At 41.9% G+C, this 23,111-nt stretch overlaps 1 long non-coding RNA gene across 1 annotated transcript in view; it reads right to left on the bottom strand.

Annotated features, from left to right (window-relative positions):
• Positions 1-15,180: 15,180 nt before the first annotated feature.
• Positions 15,181-23,111, bottom strand: part of LOC106740210 (uncharacterized) — a 40,515-nt gene continuing 32,584 nt past the window's right edge. The window contains exon 3 of the long non-coding RNA XR_002093940.2: positions 15,181-16,085. This is a non-coding gene — a long non-coding RNA (uncharacterized LOC106740210). The remainder of the gene's footprint in view (positions 16,086-23,111) is intronic.

Genomic DNA, 23,111 nt, shown 5'->3' with positions numbered 1-23,111 from the left:
TGAGGGCCAGTGGTAATTGTTTATTGGAGGGGCCCATGGCCAGATAAAATGGCCTGGCAGGCTGGATCCAGCCCATGGGCCACATATAGCCCACCCATGGTCTACTGCAACCTCCAGGTTCTTCTCTACCATATCTTGAGTACTCTCTAATTAAAGATGTCACAAAAAATCCTTGTCTTTCACAAATATAGAAGCCTCTCTTCAAGAAAGACTCCTCTACACTTCTGAGTAATATCTAATGGCAGCTTATATAAGTTAGCCAAGTTTGTACAACCAAAAGTGATAAAGCTGCCAGAAATACATACTTGATACTCACATAGGAGGACAAATAGCCTCTGACAATGTCTCTGAAATACACAATATCTTAACCGAGCAAATGCTCCAAAAATTAACCCTACCAAGTCCAAGGGGGGATTTAGCAGTCTGCAAACATTTTTTTTTTAAAATAGCTACTACTGTTAAAAACATTAACTAATTATGCAGTAAACTGAAAAAAACAGTTATGTTCTCCAGGTCTTCCTCCTGGTGAGAAGTGCTACAGGACAAAATACACTCTTCAAATCCTATAATTATAGGTAAAACACATAATGGGCTTTAAAAATAACTTATGTAGAAAATATTAAACAAATAGGTGCTTTCCAAACAACAAATTACCACAAAAAAGTGTTTTCAGAATAAAAGATAAATAATAATTAGGAAAAAAATAATTAAATTTTGGTACGTTAATATATCCATATTAATTGTTTTATGGCCTCACTTTTCAATTCTGCATCAACCTGTAATGCTCTCACAAAACTACCTTAACTCACATCTCACTTTCTTTTTTGTGTTGTTTTCTTCTGTCCCCTCTCTTCCTCTAGTCTAAAGATTAAATCTTGTATCCAAAGTGTTGTTTTACTGTAACAATTCAGTTGCTAAATGTCATACCAAACAGTATGTTCAAAGGAGAGGACATTGGACTATTTGTATACAGCTGTGAGTGTGCTGGTATCAGAAATCAGAACACAGAGCCAGTACTCAAGGTGCAAGTACTGCAGAAACAAAATAATGTCTTGTCTTGTGCCATAAAACTGATAGAGAAGTTGTCAAGGGCCTTGGTCCTAAAATCTAACTTTAGCAGCAGAGATTGGACAGGACTGGCTACAGCTACAAAATAATTGAACAAGCACTGTAATAATAATGTAATAATAATTGTCAGAAATAAGATCTTTTTTAGACCCAGTGAAAGCCTGGACCAGGGCCAACTTTTTAAGTTAATTTTGAAGGCTGATTTTGTGCAACCATTACCTAAAAAAACAAGAGGGTAAAAAAATACATGCAGTGTCAAATGTATTTTGCAAATTAATATAGGCTTTTCCAGTGTGCAATAACCTTGCTTCAACTAGACATTGTGGGCTGATACAGCATGAATTTTTCCACTGGAGTTCATAGATAGACTCAGAAAATTAATTTTACAAATTTTGCAAAATAGTTTGTTAACATTAGAAAGAAAATCCTAACAGAATTTCTCTCTCTCTTATCATCCTGTCTTTGGGACAGCTGGAAAGATCAAACAGAATTATCAAATTGATCTTGAAAATGTATGTTGAAAAAATTGGGATAGACTCCAAACATAAGGGCAAATTTGGGATAGGCTCATTTCTATTACTTGCCACAGCAATCAAAACTATTCTTGTAGTGCAACAAATCACATTCACTTTGAAGTAATGACAGAAAGAAAAATGAGGATGCCAACACGCTTGTTATGGGAAGTTAGCTGCATACATGTTAAAGAGACCGAACTGATGTTTTCGTGCAAAAATTGTAACACCGCCATTAAAAGCTGTATTTCTGTGTGGCTAACATTCTGGGGATATCAAAGAAAAAAGCAAAAACAAATGTGGGTAAATAGGCTTAAAAAAATTATTGGAAAGTAAAAGATCCCGTCGGGCGTCTGCTGTACATAGCACTGAACCTATGCTGTACAACTGAGTCTCTTCTATATTGTCAAATGAAGTTTATTTGCATCTAAAATTAGAATTATTGAAAATAAAAATGTAAATAATATGTATATATAAAAAACTCAAGCTGTTTAAGATTAAATTCCTTCCCTATTCAAAGATTAAACTTGTGTTAAGACAAGAAGTGGTTAGGACCCAATTATATGGTCCTAAAGAACTCCCAATTATATGAAACTATATTATATTAGCTGTCAGTGGAAATTTACAGCTTCATATCCACTGGAAACCAATCTAAGTTGTGAAAGGAAGTGTTTCCTTCTGTTATATACGGAAGTGCTCTGCACATGTCAACATCTAGAAAAAGGACAGAAGAATCTGACTGCTATAAGTATACCTAGATTTTTACTCTATAATGTAAAATTCCTGGATATATCTTGTTTAAAAACTCTCTTATTGGACAATAGCTGAATTTAACCAAGTGTGTACTTAGTGCATTATTATTGTGTATTTTTGTGTTAGCAGACACAATAAGAATTTATCAAACTAGTTACTAAACCTACATTACATGGCATTGAAAGTCTTGCCACTGAGGAAAAATAAACTGGCTACTTGCAGACGTGAAAAAAACCCCCAAAAAACTGACTTTACTAAAAGAAGCAGAGCAGTACTTCGACCTGGTTCTGCAGCATCTGTATAGCTCAGGTACTTCAGCAGGGTTTCTTGGTGCTTTTATCAAAAGCTGAATCAATCAGCTATTAGATAAAAGCTCCAAAAAACCCAACTAAAGCACCCGCTCTATACAGATGCTGCAGAGCCTGGTCAAAGTAACATGCTGCCTCTTCTGGGCATGTGCTGGCCTCAGCGCAGGAATGCCCCAAGTTTAAAGTGTGGTTTGTTTCTTTTTCACATCTGCAAGCAGCCACTGTTTATAATACACATAATACTGCTAACCAGTTTAAATAGGCATAGGGAAATTATGTACTATATTTATTCAAATCCAAGACAAGGTTTTTACCCTATCCATCCTTTGGAAAAAAGACCCTCGTCTTGCATTTGAGAGCAGGCAGCTGCTCAGGAGAGGGCAGACACGGGGGAGCCTAGGCAAGGGGGAGCAAGTGGCAGGGGGAACAAGCAGCGGGAGGATAGGCAGCAGAGGCAAGATGAGGTGTGGGCAAGGGGGCAGTCAGGCTGCCTGCCCTCCGCCACCTCAGCATCTGTCCTCCTGCAGATGCTTTCCTCATCACAGCAGTTGGGGGGACAAATTTAAAACAACCCCCCAATAATTACATTCTATATATGGAAAATTATAAGGTGTAAGGTATATAAGAGAAGCTTTAACCCTTAAACCACCATTGTAAGGTTAGGTTTGCATGATATTATTGGTTTTATTGTATTAGTTATATATTATCTTGTAAATACTTAAATTCTGTAAATAGTTTTATAATGGGCTGCAAGGTTGTTTTGACTGTCAGGGGAGGTTCTCTGCTCAGGGACCCTGCAGCAGCTACCCAGGAAGCTGAGCAAAACCACCAGCTATTGGGTACCCCAGGATCCCACTATTCAGGGGAGGGCACAGGCAGCGTTGCACCCAGGGTTACACATGCAACCTCCATGAATGCAGTCTGTAGGCTATGCAGCCCCTGGCCACTTAGAACTTGCACAGCCCTGTGCTAAATCATATAACCAACCTCTTTTTAGTGCAATTCATAATTTGGGGTCAGTGACACTGCACCCTGAGGTACATATCAATTCATACAATCTTCCTTAGTACCAAAGTCCAGGTATAGTTCCTTTGCAATATCCTTGTTGATAATAGAACCTGATACTGTAATAATTAACAAATTAGCTAACCTCTCAGTACGTATCCTAGAAGAAATCATCTCCAAAGAGCTCCTAGATCTACCCGTACAACAGTATCTGGAGAGCACTTCATACAGCCTGCTGTTCTGTAAAACGGTATTTGTATGTGATAAAGTGTGATATCTTTCACAAAGCAACACCAGAAAATGGCACAGACCAACAAGACAAATAGCATCTGCCAGCAATGATGATATTGCATAACAAGAAAATCAAAATAAGTTCTTATAGGGTGGGCTCACTTTTGATGTCACTCTTCCAAATTTTTTTATTTCTCCCACAGGCACGTAGTGTAATCGGCCAAAGTATAACAGTGCCTAGACCAATTTTTCATAATGAATCAGTGATTCAAGTGACCCAGACCAATAAGAGGACATTAAAAATTATGAGCTGCTAGTGGTTTTGCTTTGCATATTAATAGGCTAACTTTCAATCTAAAAACACCGTTAGAGCAAAAGGACACTCATATTGTTTAAATTAGCAATGAAATACATAAGTGTGACAAGTGGCAGCTCTCGGGGCCCAGTCTCATGTCGGCCCGCCCACCTGTCTCTACAGGCAATCTGCCCGATCTCGCCTGCCATGACTTTGATGTTTCCATATACGGATGGTACATGCAGGAGACTGTTCATTACTGCCCCGATGCCAGGGGGCGCTATCTGTGGCTCCGACCTTCCCTAGACCACAGCCCATGCCTCACAGATGGCATCCAAATTAATATTACTCCCAATATGAGACCGGAGAAAACTGAGTCCAAAGTTGGGCTCTTCACACCACCTCCCCTCTCACAGGAGGCCTCTTCCACTTCACCCTCTCTCACCAGGGCCCCTGGCATACTGCCCATTACCGGGCCACACTCCACTGCCCTGCTCCTCTTTAGCAGCCCCTCTTGGGCCATCAGGCTTCGCTATGCTCATACTGGCCTCGCCACACAGGACTTTCTGTTCCTGTGAGTTCCCCTAGTCTACATGGTCCAGCCTTATGCCAAACCCTGAGCTAATTCTGTCCCAAGCCTCTCACCGGGCACAACTTCTCATGGGGCTGGCCTTTGCATTGGTCCTTCAAGTTTACTCTCATTCGACCCTACTCAGCGTGCCCCTTGGGCTGTCCTTCAGGCCTACTTGCACTTCAGCCCTACTCTGTGTGGGGCCTCTCAATGCTCTCCACACTACCCCCCCTCCCAGAAGTCTCCGGGACCTTGCATCCCTGCTGGGCTCAGGCACCTACACATGGACATACCTGGCCCCCACTACTTCCCCAGCTGCCTCCAAAGCCCACCCAAAGATGGGGGCCGGACTTAAGGCGCCCCTCCTTACCTTTCACCAAGGAGGTCACTGCCCTGGCATTTCCTGGGGACTCCCGCACCACCAGGAGCCCCACCAGGCCACGCATCCCTGGCAGGGTGCAGTTTTAGGTCATACCCAGGACCAGGAGCCTCCAAACTATCCCCATAAGCTCCTGCCCTTACCTCCAAGGTTGTTCCTGCTGCAGCTCAGCTAGGCGATGTTTCTGCCTCCCCTGGCTGAAGCAAACTGCAGCCTTTATATGCCCTGTGTTCAAAGTGGCTGCCTCCATCAGGCACCTGGTAGCTGCCTGCCTTTGCCCTTTAAGTGGCAGGCACCCAAAGGTGTCCTGCCACAATAAGACAGAAACTACTTTGAATAATCTCATACACAATAGTGATGTGAAGCTCCTTATTCTAACACATGGACAGGGTCAATTTTTAAGGCTTGGCCTTATAAACAGTATTTATTTTACTTGTACTGTACCATTATATACTACAACAATATAAATGGCATATAAATATAATGACATGTCTCTTCTACAAGTTTAGCAAAGATGGCATCCTGATATACTAAGTAATGTGATGAGGGGGCAGACAATCTTTTCAGTCCCATATATTCCTAGAGTATTTTCATTTAAACTAACTTTATAATCATGAACCTACCCACATGTACAGTTATACATTTCTGGTCTTTTTTAGGTACTGGTGGTCTTCAATAGGAGACACCTATACTTCTTATGGCACTTTGAACTATTTCAAGGGCTACTTCCCTATTTTTAAATTTTAGGGAACAAAATAAGATTAAGTTTTGAAAATAGAAAGGAAACAAAAGTAAATCAAAGGAAGAGTATATTTCATCACTACTGATGCTCTGCACATACAAATGTCATGCTGAAAATTTGTTTGGTAAGGTCATAATAAAAATCTTACCATCTAAAAATGCATGTCCGTTCTTGCCCTTGTGCTCATAGGTACCTCTTGGCATCTCAGAATATTCTAGTCTGATTGTTAGATCAGTCTCTCTCTTTATTTGGCTGATACTCCCTTATTCATATCTTTTATATGTTGGTATGACCAACCCTCATTACTATTTTAGAATTTAAGTCAGCCACAAAGATTCTCAACTACCTGTCAGACAGTCTTGATTAAACTTGCTGCCTTGAAATGTTACTATTTTCCCCAATATTTAATGGAGCTCATTATTCCTTGACAGTATGTCACTTGTTGGACTCTACTGCTCTAGCCAAGCAGGCTACTGACCCCTTCACAATCCTCACATTGTGCATCAGGGACACACAGGCTGACCCTGGGGAGTCAGGGACAGCCAGTAAGGGCTGCCTTGTGTAATGCTGCCATCATTCTGTCTCCAGATAGACCAAGGCTGCTGGCAGAGCATGCTGAGATGTGTGCACAGGGCTCTCCTGGCTGTGCAACATCAGCACTGCAAGTTCTTTGCTCTTCAGGGACTCAGCATTCAAATGTCTATTTAGGTGTCTCTAGGAAAGTTTTTTCTACCAGGATGGCAAAGCCAGGAGAATCTTTCAGATAATTGGAATGTGTGTAATAAGACTTTGCCTCCTCAGGCTCATTTAAAAATCCTTGTCCTTGAAAGATTTGGATGGAAGAGAAGGAAGGATAAGTAAAGTTCACAGATAAGGGACATTATCTCAAGTGTAGGGAAATATAAGGAAAACATGGAAGTTCTTGGGAAAAGACATTTAGCGAGTGTGATAAAGCAAAGAGGAAAAGTGGGAAAGTGACTTGTGAGAGTTGAGATGTGGAGGTGTTTCATCTCATCCTAGTTCCCACTTCTTCATAATAAAAAGCAGATACTACCAACTGTGCTGAATTTTATTTCTGCAGGACAGATCCATGACTCAAGCAGCTGGGGTGTTACAGCCCTTGCACTGATTTAAATTGGATACAATATGTAGGAAAAACTTATCAGGGTCTACTCCGGTTGATTTTAATGTTCTTCTATGCAAGTCAATGGAAGTTTCACAACTGACTACAATGGCAACAAAATCAAAACCTGTCTGTGCGCCAGACCCTGAAAGTGTAGGGCCTGCTCCAAAGATACTGGAAGACAACAGAACTCCCATGGCATTCAACAAGCCCTTACTTCTTCATGCATGGGTAGATATATAAGTTACTCTAAGGTAACTGACAGTGCAGACATTCAGGAGGGCTAGAGGGAGGTTAGACCGGGTTAAAAATGGCTACCCAATCTAACTTAGATCACCCAAGACCAGACCTTACACTTAAGCCTGGTCTCAGTAATAGGAAATTGATCTAAAACCATAACAGTACAGAAGTTCCATGCACATACACTAGTCTAAAAATGGTAGAACACAATCTAAGATAGGCCTGGATTGATGTACACTCAAACTTAATTGATCTAGGATAGACCAGTGCATTGAACTTCAGTACAGTAACATGCACAGCCCTAGGGCTGGGAAAGCCCAGCTGCTGGCCCCAGTCCCAGAGTTGTGCTTTTCCTACCTGCTCCCATGGCACCAGGCTATTTTTAACCCCCCAGCCCTCAACCACCCCATTAGACCAGCAAACCTCCCCACTGCCCCCCCCCACCCCCACGCCACTCCATGTGCCAACGTTATCAGCATTTACCAATGCTGGGAGTTAAGGAAGAAAGTACAGGTGGAGGGGGCTAAAAATAGTCCCTGATCCCCCACAGCCCTCTACAGACTCTGTTAGCTCCCCTGATCCTAACAAACTCTCCCAAACTCCAGCAACCCCCCACAAATCCTGCCTGCTCCTCCAATCCCCCTGATTGCTCTGCAGATCCTGCCTGCCACCCAAACCTTCCCATCACTTCCATGGATCCTGCCTGCCCCGATATCTCTGCAAATGCTGCCTACACCTCTGATCCCCCCCACACATCCTGCCTTGTCCCTATCCCTCCTGTAGATGCCATCTGCCCTCCCCAATCACTCCTGTGGCTCCTGCCTGCCATCCCATCCCCTCAATCCCTCCCATAGATGCTGCCTGCTAGGCCTGTGTGAAGCTTGGGTCCCTGATTCAATTTGGTGGAGATCCAGCCCAATTCAGTGGCTGAATCTCTGAATCCAAACAGAATTAGAGGACCCTTTAATCTCTCCAAATCCATTCGGAGAGATTCAAAAAGATTTGGAGATTCAGATATAGAGACAGCTTTAAATGGTTGGGGTTTTTTTACATACTTCTAGGTAGCAAGGGTTCGTTAGTGTTGCAATGCTGGGGCACATGGAGTGTCCCACAGGAGCACAGGGGTCTCCCCAGCGCACTTGGCAGCAGACCCAGAAGCAGACCAGAAAGAAGCACTTCTGCTTCACTTCCGGGTCTGCCAGAGAGTACGCTGGGGGCACACCCTGCACCACGCCGGCTTTGGTGACTGGTGCCTCCTGGGTCTGCGGGGGGGGGGGGGTGGACACCCAGGGTCCCCCTGCAGCCGATCACTGAGCCGGGAGGGCATGGGGGGGAGACCCCCACGTGCTCCCGGCAGAAGTACTTCTGGTCCACTTCTGGGTTCACCGCCGAGCATGTGGAGGGCCCCGTGGAATCCTGTGAGATGCTCCATGCGCTCCAGCATTGCAGCAATCACGAGCCATGCCTGCTACCTCAAAATATGTAGAAAAAACATTTAAAGCTGTGTCTATGTCTGAATCGCTGATTCTCCAAATCAGCATTGAATTTTCAGATTCAGCTGAATTGAATCAGGGACAGTGATCCAAACCAACAAATCAAATCACTGTTCCTGATTCAGGCTGAATCCGAACCGAATAGGGCCCACTTTGCACACCCCTACTGCCTGCCCTCTGTTCCGCCTCCCCACAGATCCTAACTGCCCTCCACGGATCACACCTGGCCCCCATTGCTCCTGTGGATCCTGCCTGCCCTATTCCCGCATCCCCTCAATCTCTCCCACAGATCCCTCCTACCCCCCTAATACGCTCAAGATCCCACTTGTTCCCCAGTCCCCACCATGGACACCTGATCCCCACTGAGCTTGCTTGTCCCCCCCATGCACCCAAACTCCCTCCCCCACTAACCCTCCATCCCTACTTACCCTTAGATCAGGTAGCCATTTTTAACGTGATCTAACCACCCCCTAGCCCTCCCAAATGTCTGCACTTAGCCAAGGGTGAGACTTCACAGCTCATCAACTCCTCCCAGATGACTATCCATGTGTATGCTTTTACCCCACAGTAACTGAATGCTAATCTGTGGTTGCTTACCCCTCTTTCAGCGACACATTGTAAAACCCTGCCCTCGCATTAACTTGTTTATGTGTCTATGCACTCAGTTGTAAATTCATTCACAGATTGAGATGGGGAAGAAGAGAATCCAAGGATGATTTATATACAAAGTAAATACAAAAGCCCAAATCCTATTTCATCTGAGGCATCTAATTGCTTCTTGTACATCTAAATAGAATGGTGTATGAGGTATTTTTGTCAGTTACATGGATTTTTAGATCCTGTTTCCCACTGTAGGGCTAAATTTTTCCTCCCAAGCATTCTGGGTAGGCATGTAACTGTGAGTGTGTCTACACATTCATTAATGCATAGAGCTTACTACACATTTATTTAGTACTTCATTACATAGGATTACGTAAGTACTAAATAAATTAGTATACAAATACTAAATTAAATGTGCAGTAACTGGAGTTCCTGCGCTGTAGCAACAGCAAACACTTTCTTAAAGGTGCTGCTGCACAGTAGCCTAATAATACTGCACAGTAGCATATTAGCACTGCCCATGCTGTGACATGCTACTGCACAGTATTGTTAGACAACTTCACAGTTAGCATCTCATGTAAATGCCGCCTGTGAGTACTTCTCAAGTGCAATTGGAGAGAAAAAAAACCAAGCAGATGTGGGGAGGGCAGTCAAGAGGGGAAGATATGTAGGACCAGGAGAAGAGCATGCCAGAAGGAGGATTCTCAGAAGGACAAATGTAACCATACAGGTGGAGATAGAACCAAAAATTCATATAAATGACACAAGTGGCTCTTACATGACTACATTTCAATGAGTAAGTAGCACTTAGCTGCATTTAAGTAAAATGCTGAAGTGCACAAATAGAGAACTTTATCATTCCCCACTTGATCTCACCTTTCTCAGAATTACTGATCAGTCCTTATTCTGCTCCTGAATCAAATGCTTTAATTGTTTCACTATGTTTCCTGACTTTGTAAATCAAATCTGTTGTATGGCACTATAGCAAAGCGCTCTTTGTCATCTCAAAATCAGATTTAAGTCCAAGCAACAGGAGCAGTTGCCCAAGCTGTTATTGTTGTTATTTATTATTTGTATATCTTGTAGCATCCACATATTAGGTGCTTTCCAAGCATGTAAGGAACAGTTCCAGACTCAGATTGATTGAAGATTAAAACAATGCACAATATATTAAAGATAGGAAAGAGGCTTTGTTCATTTTTTTCAATTTTATCATTTAAATTAATGGAGTTTCCCCTTGATTTCAATGGCCTCGAGTTTTGCTCTGGCCTGTTTTGTCAGCAGGCAGTATCTTTGCCACTGTCTGATCTACAGTTGATCCTTTCCTCTCACATACAGGAAGTGCCATTCACCGATTCCATCCTAATTAGGGAGTCAAGTGGAGGCAGAATTGGGAATTTATGTGCTAATGAAAAATCCTTGCATGTTTTACTAAAACACTTCCATTAAAAGTATGGGTGTAGTTTGGCTAGGCCTGAATTGATGCCAAAGCATAACACTCCAGTGTTGGTACAGCAACCAAGGGTAAACTTTTCAAAACAGCCTAAATAACTTAGGAATGTGAGCTATGTTTCCAAATCGACTTACTTCAGAGACTAAGTCCCCATTGGAAGTAAAGCCTTTTAATTGCCTAAATTACTTTCGAGAATGGTACTTAGGTAGTTTGAAGTTTCATATCCCCTCTCCAGAAAAATCTCTCCCCGCTGTGAAATTACAAAATTGTCCATTTCCTCTAAGGTCTTAGATGGAGAATTTTACAGAAAAAAGAGATTTCATCACTGGGAAGGAAGGAAGGAAGGTAGGTTACAGAATGATGACATTTCAAATACAATGGCTTCTGCATGAACAGGTATTGAAAGAAGTGTCTTGTTTTGCGCCAAAAATAACAGCTGTATTCTTGAAAATACCGTTAGGGCCATACTAAAATCCAGATTACTATTGTGAAAAAATACCTCATCTGCTTCTTTTTAATACAGTAGCAAATATACTGCCTGGTTTGGCTTAATGCCAGAATTAATTTTAAATTGGACCTCATAAATATTTCATGAGGTCCAATTTAATGGGATTGCTTTTCCTGGCATTAAGCCTGTGTGGATAGCATTTTAAACAGTTATGGGTGTTTTTTGTTTGTTTTTTTTTTTACAGAACTCCAAGAAAAAAAATCTTCTGGTATCAGTAGGCTTATTAATAAATTGCTTAAAACAATGACCATATATTTTAGGAGTATTTTGACACAATTCTTATAAAGAACTGTTGACATCTCTTTAGGTATTTTCTTTCAGTCTGGTGCTTTGTACTGTCATAAAAACTATTAACATGAAAAATGCTAATCTTTATCAACCCAATAGCAAAAAAGAGCACAAGGAGAAATATATGACAGATGTAGGTCAGTTTTGACCACCAAGGTTAGCTTTAGGAGTGAGCAACCAAAGAACTTGCCCAGGGTCTAGGCCAAGGGTGTTTTCACTATGTTAACTTAATGCAACCATCTAATGTGTGGATGGGAAGAACCCAAGGCTTGGCCCCTGCCTAGAGCCAAATGAGTATAGCACTGACTCTGTTGATCACTATACATGGCCAGGTTCTCAGCTGAGTGTTGCCACATTGGCTTCAATGTTAGCATTTCAATTTATAGCGGGAGAGGATCTGGGCCATTTTTTTACTGAAGCAAATTAATTCAGAAGCAAAATTATGACATTTCAACACAGAGTGATGGTCATGAACTGAGTGTGAACATATAATTAACATAAATAAAAAAGCTGAGCATTTAAAACCTTAGATTTTTTTTATCTGCACAAGCTGACACAGAATACTTTTGGGCACCATTCCCCCTGTCAGCTCTCACTGCAGGTACACATATCAGCTGACCAGAGGACTAATGATGTTTTGAAACAAGAAAGGCTGCAGGTGTGTAAGAGATATAAAAAGAAGGACAACTAACAGGACTCCTTGCTCATCAGGTGTCATGTTGATGTGTGACCCCTACTACAAGTGATATTAATGATACAAAGTTTTAACACTGTACATGTGGATTTGATCCGGTCAGGTCTGGTTGCTTCAACATGCGTGGGTGCACAGTGTAGTAAGGGCACATTACAGAATGGCCACTCCCCAGAGAGTTTGTAGCAGCAACAGCACCAACTGGGATGGGACACACCACTCTACACCAGTAGCAGTTGGGGACTTTGAGTCCCCAGGGCAGGTAAAACTGACCTCCCCACCCTCTACTCTCTGGCACTTGTGTCTTTACACATGCTCCAGAGCAAGGGAGGGGCACTTTAAATAGAGCAGCTAGCTCTTGGGAGCCGATCTAATTAAAATGCACACAGAGTCGAATGTATTCAACATCCTGCACTTCAAAATGGTGGCAAGGGGACTTCAACTAAAGCTCACCAACAAGTTTTAGTTAAAGTGCCCCTGCCACCATCTTGAAGTGCAGGACACTGAACATACGTGATGCAGAGGCTGCTGGCATGTGCTAGTTAGCATGCTCCAACAGACTCAATTAATCAAGTCTGCTCAAATGTGTGCTAATTAGCACGCATTGGAGCAGGCATCCAGCACATGTATAAGTGCCAATGTCTCCCCCTGCCCCACCCTCAACCCAGCAGGGTTTTGCCCAGGGCACAAAACTTGGCAGTTATATCTCTGCTCCTTGCACAGAGGCCATCAATACTTACACAAAGGAACTGCAAAGTAAAATAGCCTTTCATGACTCAAAGGGTACGTTGCTAGGCAGGGGGGTTCTGCACCTCTAAATACGAGGTGTACCCATACGTGCCATTCCTTACACAATCCCTTCAAAAGGCCCACAGGCAGGCCGTGTAGCTCACCACGCTGTAAGTGCTGTGACTCAGGCCACTGGAGTAGCTCCAAATCTCCTTTTCTTGACTGTAGCTGGAAGCCACAAGACTTCATTCATTTAAGAAAAACTAAATAGTATTACAGCAAGGAGCAGCTGCACATCTGACCTTCTCAACTGAGGTGCCCTTTTGACAGGTGTATGACGCACAGCAGGATAGCGGGAAACAAGCAAACAGAAATACAGATCCCAAATACAGAAAGGATACAGAAAAATACAACTCAAAGGTCAAATGAAGAAAAAAACATCCCATGTTGACGTGTTTAGGAAGACCCATCAACATAATACATTTCCCTCCCATAATATATTTCCCTCCCACTGATGGTGGAAAATGTTGTGTGCTCTGTTTGAATATGTTACGTTGGGATATTGTGCTATCACATCACAATGCAGAGTACATGTCTTTCCCTTTAACCACAGGAAGATGAGTTTCCAGCTAATTTCCCATATCTATAATTTTAAGTATAAGTTTCTAAGGAACAGAAATTTGGCTTCAGTATTCACTTTTAAATGAACAAATTTGTGTAATTATAAAAGCCTTTAAACAGAAACAATATGCAACAGCTCAGGACAAAACATGAAGAATAGTTCATCTAAATAATGAAACTATAAGCGAATTTTAGATAGGCAGCATGTAATTAGCCAACTGGAATTTAGCCAGGACACCACAGCTAACACCTCTGTTATCTTCAATCAACACCCATTTAATATTATAAAGTTTTTTTTTTATTAGAGTGAGTGAAAAGATAATTGAAGAAAATATATTCCTACTTTACTGCTCTGATTTTTCATCATTCAAGAGCTACAGTAATACTGGATTTCTGAAAAAAAAGAAGTGGTGACTGCTAAATGTTAAATGATATGCTGAATAGCAATCTGGGTACCTTCTAATAGCTCTGTTGCTTTCAGCTTTTGGCTGGCTAATAGTAAATCGCTTCATGCCCATAACTGATGTGTGAAAGCAGCTGCACTATGTATTCACCCCAGATTATGTCCTTGTGGGATGTTGAGTACCTTCAACTCCCCCTGGAGTCAGTGGGATGCGAGGAGACCCATAGGATGAGGCCCTGCGAGTGCTCATGCATGCGCTGGTATTCGTCCATCTTACTTATCCATGCCCATGTTACTTCTGAATTGGGTGAAACAAACCAACCCCTCAGGCATAGAAGATCCACATCAAGACCACACAAAGCCTATGTACTTTTCCCCCCACAATTCAAAAAGCCAAGTGATTAAAAAAAACCAACCCAATCACAGGAAGTTCATGACTCACAGACAACCATTTCAAACGGAGGCATCCCACCTTACACAAAGCAGCACTATGGTATAAAACTTTGAGTGAGCCTCCCCTGTTTAGCAGTGTTGATAGCAAGATTAATTATCCTTCTGTTGAGATGCAGAAGCTGCCACAATGATGTGTCACTACCACTTACCAAGCAAGGTCTTATTCATCACAAGTGACAAGACTGCAGAGAAGTGAAATTCTTGTTTAATATTTGTCTCTATGCTAATGTGGTTTGAAAACAAAGTTCCCTAAATCCGGATGAGAAGACAGGAAAGAAAAAAAATGCTTTAGCCAAAGTAAATGAGAGAAAGAATTTAAGCAATTTAATTTTTACTCATTTTACAGACCTTTTCAGATTTAATCTGCACAGCCATTAGGGATTTAAAGAGGATCTGATGTTTAACTTGTTTGCCCATTTGACTTAAGACAAATCCAGCTGACAACAACAAAGCACTTTCTTTGTCCTAACCAGCACTTAATTTAAAGGGGACATGTTTACAAACAGCTTAATCTGTTTAGTATAAACACTCTTCTACATTCTTTTACCCTGTCAAAAAACTTGCAGAAATCACATGGTTCCTTCCAAAGCCCAAAGCCGGACTTTCGGGCAACTTGATATGAACAATATTCCTTGGTGATACAAATATACACTCAGCCACCAATGTTTCTGGTCTTTAAACATGCTTTTAAAAATTAGCAATAGAGAAGAACCCTTTCTTGTAGTGCTTTTATTACATATATCAATTTCCAAAAAATAGGAAACATTTAAAATAATGACATTTGATGAACTTAAGTTACCAGTAACATCCTGCATTAACAATGTATCACCATTCCCAGGAAAGTTCTTGAGGGAATAGCTTTATCTCTGTAGCAGTCTAGTCACTTTGTACATCATGTTCTTGCTCTTTTCAATCTGGGATTTTCTCTGACCACAACGAACAGGCTATTCTCTTCCAGGCAATGACCACCAGACATTCACCATTCCAGGAAATGTGATACAAGTGCTATGGGGAATGGTGAATTCGTATCCATTACAATGGATACAAATCCATTTAATTGGATTTTATATTTTCTTCACCTTTTATCTCCTCCCGTAAATTATCAGTTTTCAGTTTATTATTATAATGTATTGTGTTCTAGAAAGATGGCATAGAACTGACACACAGAAGATCCAGGTTCTAGCATTAATTCTGCATGGTGACATTGAGAAGTCATTCAAGACCCAGTCCAGCAAGATATTTAACCATGTGGCTCACTTCAACCATGTGAGCCATCATTACTCATGTACTGAAAGCTAGGCAGGTGTTTCAGTATTTTATTGGATGACAGTCATAACTTCTCTCTGCATTGTAGTTTCACAGCATGTAAAATGAGGGCAGTAATATTTACTCACCAATGTAAAACACATTGAGATATTCAGATGAAAAACACTTAAGTGCAAAGTGTTGTTGCTGTATCCTCCCTAACCTCTGTGCAGCAAGGCCAAAATGTGAGAGTGACAGGGTTTGCTCACTGATGTACAAGCCTTCACGGGCTATGCAGAAAATGCTGCCGCTAGTTCATAATCCTCCTTCCCATCAGCTTCCGTATTTTAGTTCAGATCATCTATCTGCACCATCTTCAAAAGTAAATAGAAGGAAAGAAATTATTTAAACTTTGCAAAGTATATTTGAGATGGTTTTAATGGATGATTATGTAAGAGATATTATATTTCACTCAACAAGCTGGTTTTCTCTAGTAGTTAGACAGTTATTAATATAATGCTACAACAATCAACTAATCTAGTGCTTTTCATATGAGGATTTTAAAATGAATGAAACCTTAAATGATTTCAAAGAAAGTAAGTAAACTTTATTATGGAAATGTTAAAATTATAGTTATTACATGACTTGGTAGAGTTGGTACAGGACCCATTGCATTGTAGCTACATAGGCACATAGGTTCTTGTATACTGATGCAATCTGAGACAGGCAAAGTTAATCATGCAGCCGATTTTAGCCTGGGGTAAAATGTTTAGAAATTTTCTACACAATACCATGGAAAGAAGAGAGAGGACACCCAAGCATGGTAGCCAAGTTGAGGCAAAGATTTTAAGGAATTCTTAGTGAATAGTTTTAGCATATAGTATACAATTATGGAGGTGGGGACTATACAAAGGCCTTAGTACTCTTCAAAATTCTGTTATTGGGAGGACGGGAATAGGGCCTAGTCTGATCCGCCAATCTTAGGACCTAGTTGAAATCGTGATTTTGCATTTCTCGTGAATGGTGGATTTTGATGAAAAATGTGATTTGCCATGAAATGCCTCAATATGGCTGCTCATTGAGGAGATCCCCAGCAAGTGGCCATATCATGGCATTTTGTTGCAACAAGATGACTGCTGCAGGCAATGCATTTCCCAGTCAGAAACAAAAGCCTAGCAGCCCAGGGAAGGGAAAAAGGGGTCGCAAAAGGGACAGGGAGAAGAGAGAGCTTGGGGCTGGGTAGGGGAGAGGCTGCTTGCTCCTCTAGGTGGGAAAACTAGAGTGCAGAGGGTTGGGGGCGCCTGGTGGCTGCCTTGGCAGATGGCCCTGGTACCTGGTAAGGGAAGCACTGTTTTGCTCCTCCGGGCATGTGAAGGAGCGAACAGCCCCTCCCCTACCCGGTGCTAGGGCCATCTGCCAAAGCAGCCCTCAAGTGCCCCTAAACCCCCCACACCCCAGTTTTCCCCACACGGAGGAGCAAACAGCCCCTCCCCTCCCCAGCACCAGGGCTTTCAGCAGGAATGGTTGGATTTTACTACACGGCTTCCATAAAAATCAAATTGCATACAATCCTATAAAATCAAGTCAATCTTTAATTATAATCATAAAAATTATATTACAATAAGTGGTATTTTCAAGTTAATGGAACCATAAAAACTACTAAAAGGCAGCCTTTGTTAGCCTAATAACAGTACTTCACTTGAAAAAAAAACCCAAAAAATCAACAGTCCTTGGCCACAAAAATAGAGATCCACATTTTTAGTAGTGTGTTAACCTAGATTCTAAATATTCCTTCTAAATAACTGGATTTATATTACAAGATCTCTGGAGCGGGAGCCATTTTTTTGTTTTAAATTTGTACATTACCTAGCATAATGGGTCCTTGGTCCCTGATGAGTGTTCGAAAGAGTGACGATAAGGTAAGTAATAAATATTACGATGGTAAAAATTATAATACGACTTGACTACCTATTTTGTTATTTGTCATTCTGTCTACCATTGTGCAAATCTACAGGAATACCTGGCTGTGGGCCCAGAAAGTTTATGTTTAGTCAACCAAGGTGTTCAGACTAAAAATTCAATCCCTTTTTCAATCCCTTTTTTCCTGTCAAAGTGGAAAGGAGAAATGGGATTGAGAAGATGGGGCTTACTTCTATTCCTTGCATTTGCAGAAGGTGGACCCTTGGACCCCAGCTGGAAAAAAAAAAAAAAATTGTATTTTTTCACATCCAGCATATTTTATCCGCCCAAAAACAAGCCTCTAGAATTTGGGGGATGCATTATAAATGGAGGAAATATGGTAACAGCAGTTTCTGCCGCTTGAGCTTCTGTTAGGCAAAAACAAAAGTAACTCTGCATGTGAAAAATGAGCAGATTTGGCTCTCTAGCTCTGCCCTTACTCAGTTACTTTCTACAAGGAAAGATCTTTTTTTCTTCATTCTGCCTTACAAAAACAAGGCGCATATCTTATTCTGGGGCATACTGTATGTGAGAAAATATGGTAGTTCCAACACGTAACAACAGCAGGAACATGTATCTCCTCCTCTGAGCTGTCTGATGCCAAATATTTTTTATTTTGAATTTACTAGTGAATCAACCAACTCCAAAAATTTATTGGAATAAGGACAAGTGCAACCAACTTTTAATGAAAGTCCTGGAGATAGAAAATTTACATTTGATTTCATTTAAGGAAATTTTCCATTTTATACTAAATAAATTAATGATGAGTTTTAAGTTTTCTTCCAATTCTCTCCCACCTTTTTACATATGTAAACAGTGAGAAAGGGCTTAGGTATTCTCTGCCCTCAGAGATAGACAGAAAAAAATGCCTCAGTATCAATCTCAGTACAGAGAAATATAAATAGTGAAATAATAAGATATGACAGACCAAACTTAATGAATTCTACTGTAGGCAATATTTTCAATGGGTGCAGAAATAAATCAAATATTTTCCAAATATGATTTCCCCCTGCTGCTTTAGCGTGTTGAATGTCATGTAAATTAAATGGACAATCCTGAACAAAACCAAGTCCTTTATCAATGACTGAAGATCCCTTCAGTTAAGTAAAGAAAAGATAAGTAGCTCAGCAACAAATTCAGGTGAAAAGAAAATTAATTTCTGTTAAAAGTATACTTAGGGGTTAAATTCACCCCATTCACATGACCAATACAGAATCTATATGCTGCTTAATTTCCTTCAAACACTTTAATCTGTTTGCTCGCCCCCTACAAAGAAGGGATTTTCCCACTGGAATTATACTCTAGATCAGGGCTCACCAACCTACAGCTCATGGGTCAGAGGCAGGATAGCACATGATGGATGGGTATTAGGACCCAGTCACAGCTGCAGCTTTTCACAGCATCTGCGCTGGGAAGGTGCCCACCATCACTTTTTGTTCCCCTGCAGTGGCACAGGGAGTGTCCATAGCCACCACTTTTCTCTGCAGTGGCAGGAAGCTTTGGCAACAGTGTCTTTCTCCTACTGCCATGGAGATGGGCACAGACTGTGGACACTCTCCCCATGCCACAGCGGGGAAAAGTGGTGATTGTAGACACTTTCCTTCTGAAGCCACTGGGAAAGGTGGCAACTTCAGCTGGGTCCTAGTGCCCACCTCCTGTACACTGGTTTGCTTCTGATCTGAACTGGGGCAGTCCACCCCACAGCCTGAAAAGGTTGCTGACCCCTGCTCTAGATTGCACCCTATCCGACTAGTCCTAGTTGTCCTACATTCTTCATTAATATCATGTCAAGAAATATATTTAAAAATGACTTGGTTTGTGCTTGAGGATACTTCTCCATAAACATCCAGAAAAACACACCGCTGAAAGTTCTATACTGCCCAAAAAATTTCCATCCACCAACAGGGGTTCTGTCAACAGACAAATACAGAGACAAATATCAGTTTGTACAACACAGCATGCACAAATGGGCACACAAAAAAAGTTTCTCAGGAACATGCTACACGTCTTTTGGGCTCTACAGGTGCCTATACACATGCTCAGACATGTTCTAATTAGAATGTTTTGGAGCAGAGTCGAATAATTGAGTCTACTGGAGCGTTCCAATTAGAACACTTCAGAATGCTGCAGCATCATGGGTATTTACCATCCCACATTTCAAAATGGCAACGGGGTGCTTTAACTAAGACTCATAAAATTAGCTTTATTTTAAAGCAATCTTGCGGCCATTTTGAAATGCTGAATACTGAATGTGTGTGATGCTATGGCACTTTAATGATAGCAGTTTTCCAGGAGCGGTTCTAACTAAAATGCTCCACTCCCTCCCCTCCCCAGCCACCCTGGAGCACATGTATAGACACCCAATAATTCTGGCATGCATATAGTGGATAATGTTCATTTTGAGGTTAAAGGAAGCTACATGTTTGAATGCTGGATCAGTGTCCAAAATAAATAAATAATAAATATCAAAGATCCTAAATTCTCATGTAAAAGAGAACTAAACACTTGTTCTGAATGATGAGAATATTTTTTTCCTGTTACATTCAGAGTTCATCTTCAAAATGAAATGTCACTGATTCTTCAAAATATGGTTACAGAAATGCTTGCTGTTGTCCACATCGTCTTTGTGTCCAATTTATTATTCCAACCAACTAGCCACTAAACCAGGAGTGCTCAACCTCCAGCCCACAGGCAAAATCTAGCCTGCAAAGCTATGGCATCCAGCCTGCAGGGATCCCCACAGGTTGGAAAATTTAGCAGCGCACGAGCAATGGAAGCCCTCCGGCCAGATCTAGCCCCACCTGGGACCAATGCCATGCAGTGGAATCAGGGCTGGGCCCGCCTCCTGCAGGTGTAGATTGGGCCAGGCTACTCCCCATGTCCTCTGCCCCACACATCCCAATCAGGCTGCTCTGCCTTGTCCCACATTCTCATGGGTCCAGAGAGGGGCCAGGCAGCTCCCTGTCCCCTCCACACACCTTCTGAATCAAAGCCAAGCCACTCCCCACCCCTAGTGGATGGACCAGGGTCAGGCTGTGCCTGCCTCCACAGCTGAAATGAGTCCACCAGGCAGATCTGGCCTGCAGCCAGACCTAGCACCACCTATCTGGCCCGCAGGATGAAAAGGTTGGGCATCACCACTCTAAACAGCAGCATAACTAGGGGTGGATGAGGGGAGCATGAGCATTAAGGGTGGGGAGCACTAGAACCGAAGTTAGGGGGCACCAGAATGGACACAACTATGCTGCTAGTTCAGCAGCTGCAGGCTTGGGCTCTGTGAAACAGGGCCAGAAGCAAAACAGGAAACTCTCTGGTCCTGGCTGCTAAGTGCTTGGGAGGAAGAAGCAGGGGGTTAAGACGGGGGCTCCCTCTGCCCAGCCACTAAATTAGGGATTTTATTTCTTTGCTCAGCATGACATTTGGCATCCTTAGCAAGGGGAAACCTTCCTCCATAGCTGCTAGGACCCTATAGCTGCACTAGCTTTACCCGTCTGCTTCTCCCTCTCTGAGCAACTGGGGTCCAGAGCTGCCAGGACCTAAGAGCTTCCTTGTCTTCATCCGCTGGGTACTGGACACCACCCAGAGCCCAGAGCTGACCATGGCACAAACCCTGCCTTTGGGTATCTCCCTCCTTCTCCTTTGCCCAGGGTACCAAAGTAGCCAGCTATGCTTGTGCCTCTAAAATGCATCTGATGTTAGTGCAGTGAATTACTGATCATTCATAGCAACTATTTGTCACTCCTTTCATGAATTAATTAATTTTAAATATCTTTGTTGATACTTACAAATTTCCACCTATCGTTTTTTTTTGCAGGAAAAAGCACGCTAACAGTTATGTAGCCTTTTGCTGCCCACAGCTTATTACCATTGTGGAACTAATCATCCATTGCTTTAAAGTGCATTGCAAATTTATTTGGAAGTTGGGTTAGAGGTAGAATCATAGGGTTGAAGGGAGCTCAAGCATCATCTGGTCCAACCCCTTGTACAAATGTAGGACTACAACTCCTAAAAACCAGATGTGTAATGAGCAGGGTTTGCATCCTATGCAAACCCTGAAGGAAAGTGGAGAAGAGGGGAATTTTACCTACTCTGGAAACTCAAAAACAGTCCCCAGATACTGCTGCATGGTCCACATATCCTGGTTGTTGCTCCTACAGCAGCAGCAAAGTGTCCATGTGGCTGCAACAGCAACGCTGTGGAGCTGCTTCTGTGGATTCTTGAAGGGTGGAGGTGCCCATCTGGTGAGCATCCTAAGGTCACCTAGGGCTAGGGCTGGTGCTCTGCTCATCCACCCCAGTTATGCTACTGCCTAAAACACCCCCGTCCAATGTTTATGCAGCCTCCTTTTGAAAATCCCCAAGAAAGGAGATTTTACAACTTCCCTTAGCAGTTTATTCTGCTATCTTACTCTTCTAACAATAAATAGGGGATTTTTTTGCTGAGATCTAAATTATACGTACTTTGTTGCAATTTAAAACAATTGCTTTGCATCCTACCCCCTGTAACAAAGGTAGAAAAGCAGTGATCACAATTATAATTTTCCTCTTTGGGCTCTTTATAGGCAGATTCCAACAAGGACATGAAAAGGAAGGAAGGAAGGATAGGCAGAATACCTACTGTAGCCAGAAATGGGTGCCTCATGCTAAGTAAAATTAAACAAGAAAAAAATTTTGGCATGTCTATGTGGTAAACTTATCGCATCAGGCAGCATCACCCTCAAACATGCTGTCTGCATGTGCTGCTTCTTGAACAGGAAACAGTTTAGCAGCATCCACTTGACGCCCAGACAGATTAATTAGCACTACTGAGTGACAGACATAATTAACCCACCCATGGTGCCAAGCAGATGCAGTTATAACTGCTTCTGGTTCAGGAGACAGTTGGGTCATACTTACTTTTTTTTTTTTTTTTTTTTTTTCCATAAAAGGGCTTTCCACCATATCACCATTGTGCACTGCAGGGATGCAACCTTCCCTTGCCAAACAGAGACTATATAAGACAACCAATAGCTCAGTCTAGAGAGGAAAATGAGAACAGGAAATATGCAAACTAAAACACCTATGAGGTAGATAGATATGGCAGGGTACAACTAACAACTAGAAGGAGAATGATTCCAATGAGATACAAAGAGATAAATGGAACAGGTAAACTATAAAAAGAGGTACAGGTAACCAAGGATATGATTCTTATTTATACCATGGACTCCTAAACCTATACTGGCAGTGTAAAGTGGCCGTGTGATGGAAGAATTCAGGCTTCATGTAAGCTGGGGTAAGATCTTAGCCCTGCTGCAGTGAGTGACAACACTCCCACTGTTGTCAATGAGGCCAACATTTCAACCACATTATTCAATAGTTTAATGGTTTATCAATAAGTTGGTTGAATACAGAAAAAGAAAGAGGCATTCTCCAACAGCATCTACCAACATCCCAAAGAATATT

Source organism: Alligator mississippiensis, chromosome 5, assembly GCF_030867095.1.
Source record: "Alligator mississippiensis isolate rAllMis1 chromosome 5, rAllMis1, whole genome shotgun sequence".
Classification (NCBI taxonomy): Eukaryota; Metazoa; Chordata; order Crocodylia; family Alligatoridae; genus Alligator; species Alligator mississippiensis.
The sequence above is the reverse complement of the archived record's forward strand: the minus strand, read 5'-3'. Positions and strand labels throughout refer to the sequence as shown.